Raw genomic sequence first — 15936 nt, forward strand, 5'->3', positions numbered from 1 at the left:
TGTGCAATGGCTGCTGCAGGCAGAACCTTCCTGTGCATCTCCCAGTACATCAGGATTTTCTTTGTCTGCCTCCTTAATGGTAAATTCTCTGGGAAAGGGCTTGGCTTGGTTATTGTGAATTAGTCCATAATAAATAACGTCAGTGGTGAGTGAGAGCCATTCTGCAGCCCTTTGCTGGGTTCCTGTTAATTGCAAAGGACCTTCTCATGTCCTTTGTGTAATTCCACTCATTTTGTTGGCATTATGCAAGGGGTGGATTTGGCCTAAAAAACAGAGCAGGTTTCTTTTGCATAATGTATCATACCATTTGGTCTACATTTCGCTGAAGGTTTATGTGTGCTTGGAGATTTCTCCACAGATACGCAGCTGTAGATATTTTTAAAATAGCAAACAATGAACCAATTCAACTGTCTCAGTCAGTTGTTCATATTCCGAATTTTGGGGGAAAAAAAAAAGCATAACGCAGGAACATTTTCAGGAAAGCTAAGGTAAGTTCATGATCCTTTGGAAAACCCCAAACCAACTTCAGCCCCGACCACTTTCTGCACCTCTGCCATCCTGATTCCGCTTGTGGAAAAAGCGGCTCACAGGAGAGAAAGATTTCTCTGAAGAGTCTGTTGTTTTTTAGAAGAGTGAAAATGTGTGCTAACAATTCTGGACCACTGACAAAAGCAAAATCAATACATGCGGCCTTGATTTTATAGCCAAGTTCAGATGAATAAATAGAGATGTAGCAAGCTGTTTACTAGCGAGACAAGCTCTGCTCTGCATGCCCTTCCAAGAAGCGTGCCTCTGCTGCTGTTTTTTCCTTACATGACTGGTTAATGAAATCTAGTCAGAAGTTACAAAGCTCACTGGACATTTCAACTCCCTCTGTCAGCAGCACTGGCCAAGAGCTGAGAAGCAAACACCCTTCTGCAAGACAGCTCAGGGCCTGCAAGCATGTTGCTGTTGCAGAGCTGGGGGCTTTTGGGAGGAGTTTGGTTCTTGAAAGAGCCCAGGCTTGATTTCAAGGGGAGCTCGTGCACTGAAAAACCACATCCTTGCAAAAGGCATGTGGAACACACTCCACACACAGGTCCCAAATGCATGGGCATGAGCACACTGTGCTCACACATATCCCCTTGAAGGGAACAAAGCTGCGGTCAGAGCATCTGTACGGGGCTCTTCTGTATATTTCAGGGCCTGAATCTTAGTGCAGAGTGAGATGTTTTTTTTCCCTGCACCTTGCAGAAGCTGGGATATGATGGAGGCACAAAAATGGAAGGGACATAGATATGGCCTCCAGTATCACTTACAATCACAGAATGGCTTGGAGTGGAAGGAACCTCAAAGCCCACCAAGTCCCACCCCCTGCCATGGGCAGGGCTGCCACCCCCCAGCTCAGCTGCCCAGGACCCCATCCAACCTGGCCTTGAACACCTCCAGGGATGGGGCACCCACAGTTTCTTGGGCAGCTGTGCCAGTGTCTCATCGCTCTCTGATTAAAAAATTTCTTCCTAAAATCTAACCTGAATTTCCCCTCTTTTAGTTTAAAGCCATTCCTGTTTTACTATCACTAACAGACCGTGTAAAACGTCGGTCTCCCTCCTGTTCATAAGCTCTCTTTAGGTACTGGAGGGTTGCAGTGCAGTCTCCCCACAGCCTGCTGCAGGCTGAATAAGCCCAGCTCCCTCAGCCTTTCTTCACAGAAGAGATGCCATCACTTACACACGTTTCTCAACCTTCAAAGTGACCTCTGTGTCAGCAGTGACCAGGCAGGTAGAGGAGTGAATAGCTGCATGCACAAAAAGAAAATAATAATAATAAAACAACAGCACGTTTAAGTGCATTTTTTTTCTTGGAGATTTATTTTGTTTTAATAAATCTGACACCAGTCAGGGAGAGAGAAAAGTGTTGCAAGCCCAAAAGGAATGCGGAGCACACAGAGGGTGCTTTAGGTTCTTGCTCTCTTGAAGATGTTTCATCGATGTCTCTTGGAGTTCTCTCCCTTGGCTCAGGAGCTGTTGGATCCCCCCCTGCCCTTTTTTCTTTTTTTTTTTTCTTTTTTTTTCTTTTTTTTGTGTTTTTTTTAAAAAGCGAGCTCGCTCGCCCGGTGTGTTTTCCAAGCTTTCACAGCTCTAATAAATAAGGAGCACCTGTAAAACAGTAGCTTGACTTAAGTGAATCTGTACAAAGGAAAATATAGAAATACAGTATATACATAGTGCTCACAGTGCACCGTCGCTACAAGGCTCTGGCTCAGCTGACTCAGAAACCCCATTCCCAGCACCGCCAACACCATCAGCCCCACTTCTGCCAACTGCTCTCACTGCCCCGCAGCAGCCTTATAGAAAAGGTGTGCTCTGAACACTGGAGAGTGAACAATTGCTTTATTGGAGTTAGTAAACAGTTACACTGTATCACAAGGTGATCTGATTATTTTTTTTTTAATTTTTTTTTGTTTTTGATTTTTTTTGTGTGTTTTTTTTTTTCTTTTGTGTTTTTTTTTTTGTTTTGTTGTGTTGTGTTTTTTTTTTGTTTTTTTTTTTTTGTATTTGTCAGAATGGGATACTCCACGACTCTCTTACCAATTCAGTGCCAGTATAACATGCTCTAGTGTACTTTTGGACTCTTGGCTACGACTGTACAAGTGCACACAAGTAAATTCTACCCTGTTATCCTCCACCCACTGATTGAGGATCGAATTGCACATTTCTCTTAACCATGACAGGAGAAAGCAAACAGTGAAACAGAATCATGAGGGATCTTTCTCACTTTACCCTTGTTTTCATTGGTTTGTCCATACCATTCTAATTATCATGAAAGGGCTATGCATATGGAGAGATTGTCTCACTGCCTTCCTGGATCACTGAAAACCATCAGGGTTGAAATTTCATCCGAGTCTTTCGTGACGCCCAGCAAATATTCCCCTCAGATTATTTTACACCTTGAGGGAATTTTGGTCTTTAGTTCAACACTCTTGCTCTGTTCCCAAATGGGGCGCTATTTAGGGGAATTTAAAGAGAAAGCTGAGAAGAATAAACATTTACTGAGTTCTCTTGGCATTCAGTCTCTGAAAAACCACAGTATAAACTATTCATGCTGCTTCTTACATCTGTCAAATCAAAAATTAAAAGCCATAAAAGTGTAACACTGAAAATATGGCATTAGAAAGGATAAAGGTGGCCTTTGTAAAAATAACAAGGAAAGTATATTAGCCAATAAAATATTCTACCTCTTCATTTAAAAGTGCATCGTGGGTAGGACAGAGATGACTCTGAAGCGTTGCTACTCCAGTATTACCCCTTTCCCCCATCAAAACTTGAATAGGTCCAAAACCATACAATGCAAATCACGATTCTTAGTGTAGCAGCAAAACCACAGCAGTTTTTCGAAGGAAAAAAAAAAAAAAAAAAAAAAAAGGAAAAAAAAAATCCATATCACTGTCCAGTCTCAAATATCTGAACTTTGAAGTCAGGGAGGGAAAAAGTACCTACGTTGGTCCATGTGGTTTTTGAAACCAGGGTGAAAAATCCCCACAGCAAGAAACCAAGAGGAGAAAGCGTTCCTTGGAGGAGAAGAGGGGCGGTCGCGGGAATGCTGAGCACACTGTGTGGGTCCATGATGTGCTGTCTTCTGGGTCAAAGGCACCCGTGGGACTGAGGCTTCCTCGGAGGGACTTCATGACGGGAAGCTGCTTTATTTGCTTGACTTTTAGCCAGAGGGGTGGTGAGCGGACCAGCTGGTGTCGTTCAATGGAGCGATGTGGCTTGCTCTGCTCCCTTTCTCCATGCAAGGTACCCTGTTGGCGAGCGTTCCTGCAAAGCAGACAAGGACAGTGTAAACTCCCTGAGCACCCAGACCGCTATATCTAAGGTGAGGAGTGACATTTGGGCTCCAGGGCAACGTGCTCAGAGCCATGTGTGCAGAGTGCTGAGGGCAAGAACTGGACAGAGAATTGGGATGCGTTCACTTCCTGAATACTCTTCATAAAGTACAGGGCTGCGTTCTGTCACTTTTTGGCTTGAAATCTTACTCTGAGATTAAGAAGGGAAGCAGTGAAAACAAATTCTATATCCTCTCTATGTAACCTCCCTCTGCACTTCAGGTGCTTTGTCTGTTTCTTAACATACATCAACGAAAATTACTGTCCATCCCTCACTAGTCAGCCTCAAATGGCTCAGCAGAGTGATAAGTGATTTGGGAAGGAGCACATGAGGATGCTCCTTGGCTCTCAGCGCTTTCTGTGTGGAGCAGTCAGCTGGCTCTTTGCAGCCTGTTCATTTTCCCCCACTGCAGATAGGCTCCATGTAACAGAGCACAGGCTGGAGAAGCATCTTTCCCGGTGATTGGTTCCCATGACAGTCATTGTGTTTGATGAATGCATCTTCATAGCGATCGAGTGACAGAATAAAAATCCATATCAGACACAGCATGCAAAGTTTTATAAAAAACAGAATAAGTACTGATCATTACCACTTCACAGTCAGATGTTCTACACCTTGTGCCAACACCAGTGTGCATGGCCAGCACAATGAAATCAGCTATTTGTATCTCCTCCCCAAAACAAATGACTTTGTAGGAGAACAACATAGGCTTGTCACTCCAGCTGAACTTGCTGAACACTCTGTAAACATTGCTGATCAGATAGAAAAAATTGCAATGGCTATAAAAGGCCAAATTTTTGTAATTACACGGCAACAGAGTTGAGCTTATATGAGTTGCCTGAGGAGGACGAAGGAGTTACACCTACTTTCCAATGCCAAACAGTGTGCTGACTCGGGGCTGGAAGACCACTCAGAAGGCAGAGGCAGCATGGAAAAGATGACAGAAAAAGAGCAAGCAGGAAGGCTGCCCACTGTCAGTGCAGGCAAGGGGAAGGAGAGTAGCTTTGCTGAATGATGACCCAGTTCAGACAGGTAACTTGGAAGATTCACCTGTGTGGGCTTGGATACCATCAGGGTAGGTGAGAGCTGTGCTAATGCCCTGGCAGTGCCAGCAGCCAGGAAGAGCTGCTTCCTATCGTGTCCTAATTCCTCAGGAGGCCATGCCATTGACATGGCTTCAGACATGTGTGCACTCACACAGAGTTTTTTTTCCATGGCTATTTCTCTTTCGTCCTGTGCTCCATTGAATGTTTCTGTCTCCAAATTCACATCATATTGTTCAGGAAAAAATAGATGCTGGGTGGGGAGGGGCAAAGCAGTCATTGATGTGAGCTGGCACAGCAGAGTTTTCAGCACTTAATTCACCCGGACAATGAATGTTGATATGCTAGAGGAGGCCTAGTTCATCTGGGACATGCATGGCCCTGAAGAAAAGGCACTGCAATTCTTTTCTCAGGGAAATTGCTCTGAAAATAAACCATGCGAGTGCATCTGAAGTCAGCATGGGAGCAAGCTCAGCCATGGAAATACTCTGGAGTCATCTGTTACTTGTAATAGTTCTATAATTTATCCTATTTTTTTTCCAACTATTCTTAAAGTTTCTTCATTAAAACCTTCCCCTTAGAATACTTGATGATTTATCTTCCCATGAAGTCAGGCTGCCATATTGCAAGAGTCAGGGGAGGCCTTCAGCACAAATGGGATAACAAGTTGGCTCCTTCTGCACCATCCCTTGATTTCAAGGGTGGTGTTTTCTTTCTGCTCTGCTCTTGCTAGCTATGGATCCTTCTTCACTTTCAGTCAGATACACAACCTGCGCTCTACCATCCACTGGAATGTCCCCTAATCATCAGGTCTGAATTTTCCTAGGCATAACAGCTGTCACCAGGAATTCATGCTCCAATGTCTTGGATTTCCATTTTCACACCTCTAGTGTCCTTGTCCTCCTCATCCAGAGCAGGTGCTGCCTTAGGTACTTCAAAACATGCCTGGAAGAACCTCTCTATCCACTAGCCAAGGTGGACAGATAGAAAGACTAGTCTTGGAGGCTAACCCAAGTTGTGAACCCACATTCCAGTATCAGTGCTGTCAGGTTTCCTTGCACTTATCAACCTTCCATACCACCCTCTTATACCACTTTCTACTTTTCACTGCAGCAATTTCCCCAGGACCTCTGTAAATATTTTCTTAATATAATTTTACACCATTTCAAAGAAGTTTATCAACTTTTAACCTTTTATAGGGCAAGTGTTCAGGCAGTTCATGAAACTCCCCTTCATTTTCACTCTGAACTACAGATAAAACCCATGTCCACTACATCCTTCTGCCCAGCCGCACAGCACCATCATTCCCTGTGCTTTCACTCTAGTTCACATTTGGGGGCATTTTGAGGTACGTAGGCAAGTCATGCAAAGTGGAAAATGCCGTGACAGCTCTGGGCTTCTCATCTCAGCCATAGCACGTGCCATCTCTGGAACACCACAGAGCATGCAGAGGCCTGATCCTGCTTTACGTTGCATAATCAGATATATTTCCACAGCAGCAAGGCAGCCTATTGCCCCACAGTGAGTGCAGCGCCAGCCTAAACTTCTAAAAACTGACAGACCTGTTCAAAGTTTGCTTCACCCCAACTGTGCTTCAAGAACAGATCTGGAAAAAGGTATCATAGAATCATAGAGTCATAGAATGGCTTGGGTTGGAAGAGACTTCAAAGATCATCAAGTTTCAACCCCCATGCCACAGGTAGAGTTGTCAGCTTCTACATCAAGTACTAGATCAGATCACCCAAGCCCCCATTCACCCTGGTCTTAAACAGCTCCAGGGATGGGGCATCCACTACCTGTCTGGGCAATGGGTTACAGCACCGCATCATTCTCTCAGTAAAAAGTTTCTCCCTGACATCTAATCTAAATCTCCCTTGCTTTAGTTTCCCTTGTTCTATCACTGCACAGCTGTGTAAGAAGTTGATTCCTCATAATGACTTCCCATTAAAAAAAAAAAAAAAGTCTGCTCTTCAGTTAATGCTCCCATTCTACAATGGGATAAAGCTGAAACTTCTCAAAGATTTTTTTTTGTAAATAAACAAACAAAACAAAACATAAAAACTAAAGCAAAAAGAAAATCAAATCTAGACAGTTCATCTTCTTTCCTGAAAACAAGCAATCATAGCCTCACTTTTGTCCCTGGGAAGGTGATGAAACAGCTTATTTTGGATGTCATCTCCAAGAAAGTGAAAGAGAAGAAGATTATCAGGAATAGTCAACACAGGTTTCCCAAGGAGAAATCATGCTTGACCAATCAGGTAGCCTTCTATGGTGTCATCACTGGCTGAGTAGATGAAGGAAAAGCACTGCATGTTGTGTACCTTGACTTCAGCAAGGCTTTTGTCACTCTCCCCAACAACATCCTCATAGGTAAGGTTAGAAAGTGTGGGATAAATGAGTGGATAGTGAGGTGGATAGAGAACTGGCTGACTCACAGAGCTCAGAGGGTTGTGATCAGTGGTACAGTGTCTAGTTGGAGGCCTGTAGCTAGTGGTGTTCCCCAGTGGCAAGTACTGGCTCAGGTTTTGTTCGGCATCTTCAATGACCTGGAAGAAGGGATAGAATGAACCCTCAGAAGCTTGCTGGTGATACAAAGCTGGGAGGAGTGGCTGACACACCAGAAGGCTGTGCTGCCATTCAGTGAGATCTAGACAGGCTGGAGAGATGGGCAGAGAGGAACCTGATGACGTTTGACAAGGGCACATGGAGAGGAACAACTGCAGGCATCTGTATAGGCTAGAGGCTGACCTGCTGCAAAATTGCTCTGCAGAGAAAGACCTGGGTGTCCTGGTGGATGACACGTTGGCCGTGAGCCAGCAGTGTGCCTTTGTGGCCAAGAAGGCCAATGGGATCCTGGGGTTCAAGGGAGGTGATTCTCCCCCTCTACTCTGCCCTGATGAGGCCACATCTGGAGTAGTGCCCTGTTCTGGGCTCTCCAGTTCAAGAAAGACAGGGAACTTTTAGAGAGAGTCCAGTGGAAGGCCACAAAGATGATGAGGAGCCTGGACCATCTCACTTGTGAGGAAAGGCTGAGACACATGGGACTGTTCAGCCTGGAGAAGAATGGGGTATCTTATCAATGCTTATAAATATCTAAAGGGAGGGTGTCAAGTAGATGGGGCCAAGTTCTTTCCTGTGGTGTTCTCTTCTGTGCTGTTCTTGTTCTGTCACTGTGCCCAGCAAAAGAACAAGAGGCAACAGGCACAAACTGGAACATAGTAAGTTTCATATGAACAAGAGGAAAAACTTTACTTTGATGTTTGACTTTGATGGTGACACAGCATTGGAAAAGGCTGCCCAGATTTTCCCTGTTTCTTATGTGCCCTCCATCCCCAAGAAAACAGAAACAATATCTTCACCACCAAAATAACCGGTCCAGCAATAACTGCTGAACTGCTTCAAATAAAACCTAATTGGAATGTTAATTGAACTTTCAAAGTTAGGGTCAGAATTCAAGTCTTCAGTGACCTCATCATGTAACTTTTATTTATGCTAGCCTTCAAGCATCTCTCAATTGCAGAATTCCTGTGGTAAAGGGTATTTTTCGCCTTTGGATAAGAAACTTAGAAGTGGCAGCACAAGTGGTTCATGAAAGTTATAAGTATTTGGAGTGCAAGCAGGCAGCAGATCACAATGACACAAAGTTTTGCATTTTACCATGTGGGCTCCAAATAAATAGCTGAAAATTGTTCTAACTATAGGCTTAAATATCAGTTGACCAATGATGGGATGCAGATCTTTCCAGAGAGGCTGCAACTTGATAGTTGTTTTATTCTGCACTACTCAATCCCTACCATTTATTTTTTTGTTTTGAATTGTATGCTTCCATAGGAGCTGATTACATTACACAACCTGAAAGTCCAAAAGCAGAACTGGAGGAGAGAGTGTGGCAGAGACTGGGGATGTCCTCTCAACAAACACAGTTCAGCCTCTTTGCCGCTGGATAATTTGTTGTTGTAAGTTGGCTTGAATTTAAGACAGTAATGTTTCAGAAACACTTGGAAAAGCAAGCCAGCTGCAGAGAGGATATCGTTACAAATTGAGACACATGTTGTACAGGAATACCATTCTTTTCAAATACCAAAATTGTGTCTGGGGAAGTAAAGCTATGCAAATGAGGCAGAGACAGAACCTCATTCTGTAATGTGCCGAGAGCCTTCAGCTTTCATTAGAAGTTCCAAGAGCTAAGCGTGTACGCTACTTCAAAGGATCAAGCCCAGACATTTAATTAGCTGTAATTGTCATGGCAGAAGTGAATGTGGAACATGTGAGAGGTTTGTGAAATGCTGGAGTTTGATTCATATCTCTCACAAGATGGTCACATGCACTTCCAAACACAATCCCTGGTCCCAGGAGTGAAATGCATCTTCTTATCAAAAAAGTATGAACAAGGTAAAGTTATGGCCCAGGTAAGACTGAGCTGTGAGGCCTTGATTGATGGAGGCATCCAGCAATGTACTGAACTTCCCTGTTTTGCTGTAGGAAACCTAAAAATTAGCCAGGGAGGAACTCAGGAGGTAATCTGGAAACAAAAAAAAAATGCTTCAGAAAATTTTGCTTGGCAAAGCCTTGATTTCCTCCTGATTTCTTGCACAAACAGCTTTACTTCTGCTTTATTTGATTCTCCCATAGATTCTTGAACAGGAATTCTCTTTTTCTTCACTTCTGTCACTCACTGCTTGATTATGTCCAGCTCTTTTGTAACCGCCATCTTCAAAAGTGTTTTGCTCCTTCCTGACCCACTTTCAGGCATTGCTCATAACACTGAGAAACAGTTTACAAGCACCTCACAACTCTTCAGACTTCACCACTCAGCTCAGAAGCTGGCCATGGTTGTCTCAGGGTCAAGCTTCACAAAGGCATTTGAGTGCTTAACTCTTTATCAGATTTCAGTGGCAATGAGGCACGTGCTGTCTAACACCTTGTCTTCTGAATGTAAAAGGTAATCATTGGCTCTGGTTATGTTTTTACAAGGATGGCTGTCTGCTTAACTCTGACCTTTGTTGTTGTGTACCCTGTATTTAACCATGAGTTGTGCTTTTCTCCTCATAAATTTTACGTGCACCACTGGCTTTGGTAGTTCAACAGCATGAGAACACATTGCTGGAGAGCCCGAGCTTCTCCCTACAACCATTACGCACTTCATATTTTTGAATGAAGCCAAATCTGCAGCTACAATGTAAGGACATAAAGCTATTAGAGAATGTTCACAGGAGAGCTATGAAGATGCTGAAGGATCTAGAGGATAAGGTGTATGAGGAGCAGCTGAGGTCCCTGGGTTTGCTCAGCACAGAGCAGAGGAGCTGAGGGGAGCATTCATGGCGGCTGCAGCTCCTCACAGGGAGCGGAGGGGCAGCACTCAGTTCTGCTCTGTGTGGCAGCGACAGGGCCCGAGGGAACGGCATGGAGCTGTGTCAGGGGAGGAGCAGCTTGGGTGGCTGAAGATCTGGCCTTGTGTTTTATTTGCAGAGAACTCTAGACACTGACTACTTTCTGCAAAATACCAGGTGTAGCTATTTTCTAAACTGAGTTCAGGAATCAGATTTTCTATTTAAAACATATGCCCTGGGAGGTTTTATGGAAAATCAGGAGGAACCTATCAGAAACTAGCACTTGTTGAAAGGATTTCAAGGCATGTACACTGATCTACAGCACTGTACCACAAACCTACTATTTACTGCCACTGAGATGGAAGCTATCGCTCCCACATCCCAGCAGCAAGATGTGGGAGCCGAAAGCAGCTCTGCAAGTATGTCATTTTATACTTCAACATTTTGAGAACCCTTTCCTTTCTTTTTCCTGTTTTCTTTCTTTTCTCCTCTTTTTTCTTATTTTTTTTCTCCTTCCTCCCTTCCTTCCTTCTTTCCCTCCCTCCCTTCCTCACTCCTTCCCCCTCTTTCTCTCCTTCTCCCTCCCCTCCTTTCCTCTTTTCTTTCTTTCTTTCTTTCTTTCTTTCTTTCTTTCTTTCTTTCTTTCTTTCTTTCTTTCTTTCTTTCTTTCTTTCTTTCTTTCTTTCTTTCTTCCTTTCTTCCTTTCTTCCTTTCTTCCTTTCTTCCTTTCTTCCTTTCTTCCTTTTTCTCTTCTCTTCTCTTCTCTTCTCTTCTCTTCTCTTCTCTTCTCTTCTCTTCTCTTCTCTTCTCTTCTCTTCTCTTCTCTTCTCTTCTCTTCTCTTCTCTTCTTTTTCCTCTCCTCTCCTCTCCTCTCCTCTCCTCTCCTCTCCTCTCCTCTCCTCTCCTCTCCTCTCCTCTCCTCTCCTCTCCTCTCCTCTCCTCTCCTCTCCTCTCCTCTCCTCTCCTCTCCTCTCCTCTCCTCTCCTCTCCTCTCCTCTCCTCTCCTCTCCTCTCCTCTCCTCTCCTCTCCTCTTCCAAAACCCCCTTTTTAAACTCAATATATCTGAAAAGCTACTCAGGCAATTTTTAAATGCAAGATCACACCAGCCAGGAAGCTCTCAAAGGCAAAACATCAGTTCCAAGCAATGTGTTTAAGGATATATGGTGTTAACAGTCTCTTCTCTCACCCTTAGAATAAATGGAAATACTCTGTAGGTTCATAAGAAGTCAGGTGAAGGAAAAATTCTGAACCAGAAGAGTAGGTGTTAAGTGTATGAGTTCAATTACTTAGCTGATTTAAATTAATTTAGCACGAGTAGAACTATATCCAGTTAAAATTAGCTAAGGCTCTGGCCCATAGTAGCTCATCAACAAAGATGACTGGCATAAAAATGTGTGTAAATATACAAAATCTGTTTTGAAACATACCTTTAAGGTCAAATTCTAACCTGGTCAGAGCAACGAGAGCAGGGTATGATGCTGTAGATAGATGCTACAGTGATGGGTGAGCTATAAAAATTCTTATGGCAGAAAGGGAGGTTAATAGGTATGGCTTTTGCCTTAGGAATCCTGACCAGAGAAGGAAATCTTGTGCTGGACCATTATGGGCAGGGGAGTTCACAGTGGGATATATACTACTTCTAGCCTAAACTGGAGCACTCTGTTCATTGTACACTTTTATGACTACAATGTATGGACTAGACAGCTGGAAGTTTGGGCCTATAACTCATCAGATGCTGACCCCAGGACATATGGGTTGGCTCAGTAGGTGGCCACACTCTTACTATTTCCATTACCTCTGGGAGAAATTCTGTTTACACAAGCAGAAAAACTCCTTCCTTTCTTTACTCCTCTGCCTTTGAGCAGAGGGGACAAGTTAACAAACACACACACACATGCACATACACGGAAGCTAGTTTTGAGTTTAGCCTGTGCCATTTCATTTTCCATTCACTTTACCAGTACTATTATGTTAAAATCAAGCAGTCTTTAGAGTTTTCAGTTTTCCTTAGGAAACCATATCCTGAACCAAAACTGTGGGGTTAAAGCTGATCCTGCCTGCACGTAGGGAATGCAGGCAGGCAACACTAATTTAAAAACTCCTGTTGCTCAAACTCAAAAAAACCTGCACTTAACAGTCTTACTCGCTTCATTGCTTTATCATAGTAGACTTTGGCACTAGGACATCTTTTACCGCTTCTTTTAATTGCATCAAAATAGAACAGCTTGACAGTCCACATCCTGATGGAGAGACTAAACTTTAACATCAAGGATTATGTTGCTGATTAGCACTTCCAATAATCAAGTAATTGGTACATTAAATAATCTGGAGTTTGGCAACTTGCCTGAAAAGGTCACGCTTGCATTGATTCCTTTTTAGAGAGTCCATGTTGCCATTACATGAATTCAATCTGTTTGTCCAGAATTCTAGCGTAAAAATATTTGGCTAATTTCCTTCATTTTATACAATTTGATGGGAAATAAAATCCAGGAAAAGTTGCACACTATGGCAGTGTGTTCAGACTTTCCTGCTGGGGGATGGGATCAGGGGAAAAAAAGACAACTCTCTGGACACTTTCTTCTCTCGGGTCAGTGTGACCAGTGCAATGAAAAACGCTAAGGGCCCCAGTCAGCACAATTAGTAATACAGAACCTATTCTCTTTGTTTTTTATTAGAATTATTGTCAGGCTGGGAGGCTCTGGTATGGGACATTCCCCACAGCCGTGTTGCTGACAGAGCAGGCTTTTCTCTCCACCCTTCTCAAGGCCTGGGCAGAGAAGCCATGGAAATGGTGGAGGTCCAGTCTGTGGTGTAAGCTTGAAGCAATACTGTGCCCAACATTTGTCCCCACTCTGAATCCTGCACAGCCCTTGCAGACAGGCTTCTTGAAGGCCAGAAATATGTAATACAGAAAAACAGGTCCCACGGCCCCCCTGGACTGGTTGTTACCAGCACTAGTGAAAGGAGGGCTCTCCGTGAAACCGAAGAGTCCTCACCTCAAATCAATCATCAGGCCTACACAAATCACTTGTGCGTGCCTTGAGAGACTCAAAACCCACCCACACTTCACTGAGGTACCCGCTGGAATGAGATGGTTATCAAACTGTTTATTTCTGCAGCACATTTGGGGTATCCTCTTTCCCTTGAAACACACAAAGATCCTGGTCTCACGTGTCTGCATAGAGGCTACTTCTTTTCTTTTTGTGTGAAAAAAGGAGGGACAAGCACAGTTTGACTAATAGCCCCTGCTGTGCTATGCCAAGCTATTGCATGAAGTCCCAGCAGCATGACAGACAACTAGGCTGGGCTTTGTCTCCCTTAAATTCCAATGTGTATGGGGATGTCGAGGTCTGCTCCGGTCACCCTCAGTTTCCTTCACAGCAGAGAGAAATAGGTGCTCCTAGGGCACAATTCATCTCAGCTGTCTTCACTGTCGATTCAGGATGAGCTCAACTGTCTCTCTGAAGTGCCTGTTTCTCTAGTCTGGTTTAAAAGAGGGTTCAGACAATGAGATCAGCTGTGTCTTCATTACTGATGTCTACACAGGGTCAGATTGGGTTTGCCTGGCAAACTGAGAACTTTCCTGCAAGAAAGTCCTTCCACTGAGACAAAGGACTGTGTAAAACTTGGTGAATGGGAAAATGGTTATTCCTGAGGATAACCAAAGTGCTAACTGTTGACATTTAGAGAATATAAATGGCTGAGAACAATAACCGAGTGGAAAAGCATCTCTTTTCAGTGCAGACTGTATCGTTTGCCCGCTCCCTCTGTCAAACACCATCCTCGATGTCACGCATTATCATGTCAACAGGTAAAATACACAACTCAGTGAAGCCAGAACTCTCCCTGAGTTTAAAGGCTCTGGCTCTGGATCACACTAAAGCCCTCCTAGGGCTGAGACCTCAGAGAGGTGGCATTAATGCAGCCTGGGTGGTCCGGGTAAGCTACGTGCACATGGAAGTCAATGCATGCTAAGAAACAGCCCGTAAGACTACAGCATCAGCACACAAGTGCACAAGTCTTTTAGCACTGGATTGAAACAAAGCACAGCTATGGGGAGATGGAGCAAGGTGAGAGGAGTTGTGTTAACCATGGTTGTCCTAAAATTAAATAAAAGGCATTCAGTCAAACAGTGGGCTTCTCATTTGATCCGGTTCCTACCCCAAGTAAAAGCATACGTACATTTATGCAGAGATGAATTTTCAAGCTCCAGAGGTGGGACACTGGGCTGTGCAAAAAAGATCTTGCTGCTTAAATAACCAAATAATAGAGCAGATGGACATACAGTCCATCCATACCAGGGGGAGCTTGGGGAAATCCACCCAGCAGTGCTTAGGGGAGTGTAGAAGTTTTAAATATACATTTGACTTCTGAGTTATTGTATATATTGATTATTAGCCCAAGAAAGTTACAGGTATTCTTTGTTCTTACAAATGTGTCTTTTAAATGTGTCAGTACATGCCTAAAGCAAAGAATAACAGTTCTGTTCCACCAAAGAAAATAAATAAATATTGCATGTGATCAAAGGAGGTAACATTTCAGCATGGCAGCCAGAATAGGGAACGCGACAGTAACAAATACAAGGGAGTCCTGGCTACACTGTGGAATCTTTGATGGTGCGATAAGCCTGCACTGGTGGAGCAGGGAGATACTGCAATGCTTCAACTCCCACAGCGTGCACTATCTATAGCTGTAGATGCCAAGCTGCTCAAGGTAATGTTCATATTGCACTGCTGCAGTCAGTATTTGTGCTACCAGGGACAGGGATTTACTGGAGGCTAAAGAATATTCCATGGATTATAATGAAATCTGGCATCTCACCAAGCCACATCCAGCAAAACATCAGTATCTTGCTGCTGAACAGATTTCTTCTAACACCTACCATTTTCCCTTTTCCTGAAAGAAGCTCTCCATGCTTGTGAATCTAAACAAATACAATTACATTTGTTTCTTGCTCACAAGTTTGAAGCAACAGACACATATTAAACAAACAGTTTTATAAAGGTGCTGTTTTATCAGAGGGATCAGTAAGTTGGGAATAAGGAGTAAAAAGTGGGGGAGGATTCTGCCTCTCTAGCAGAAATGTTGGCCAAGCCAAGTCCTTGGCCAAGCCACAGCTGTTGGTAGACTTATCCAAACTGCTGCTTCGTTTTATAGCTCTCTCATTAACCACACACCTATAGCAACTGCAGCACTGAGGGAAATCTCAACTGCCAAAGACAAGTGCCTCAGGTAAGACAGCAAAGCCCCACGGCAAGACCTACAGCTGCGTGCTGACTATTGAGTGACCCTTGAACTAAGCCACAGCAGGCAGGTCCAACAGCAGATATTTCCTACATGCTGACACCTGGAGAAGGAAGGCTCAGCAAGGGGGACTCAGCCCTGGAGAGCATCTTGGCTGGAAGCAAGAGTACGGTCTGGAGGCAGACCAAAGCAAGATGGCTGGAGATGACCATTTGGTAAGTCAACTGGATCCAAGCTAACTGTAAGCAGCTGGGTAATCCTGCTCTATGCTACGCTGTAGGGCAATTTCAATCATCATCATGAAGGCTTGAGTTGCTGTGTAACTCAGCTGGAATAAGTAAGCAGATTAATGGCCCAGACCTAAGCCATATCCTAGGCAGAAAACCACTGAATTTGACATACACAACACACAGCCAGCACCATCACAAAATGTTCTGTGAGCAAAAGTG

At 43.8% G+C, this 15936-nt stretch overlaps 1 protein-coding gene across 3 annotated transcripts in view; it reads right to left on the reverse strand.

Annotated features, from left to right (window-relative positions):
* Window positions 1–2357: 2357 nt before the first annotated feature.
* Window positions 2358–15936, reverse strand: part of SOBP (sine oculis binding protein homolog) — a 109988-nt gene continuing 96409 nt past the window's right edge. For all 3 annotated transcript variants that reach the window (XM_031611199.2, XM_031611198.2, XM_090135916.1), the window contains one exon: window positions 2358–3800. The gene's annotated coding sequence lies outside the window, so the exon portion shown is untranslated. The remainder of the gene's footprint in view (window positions 3801–15936) is intronic.

The sequence above is a fragment of the Phasianus colchicus genome, chromosome 2 (assembly GCF_987193195.1).
Source record: "Phasianus colchicus chromosome 2, bPhaCol1.hap1.1, whole genome shotgun sequence".
Taxonomy (NCBI): domain Eukaryota; kingdom Metazoa; phylum Chordata; class Aves; order Galliformes; family Phasianidae; genus Phasianus; species Phasianus colchicus.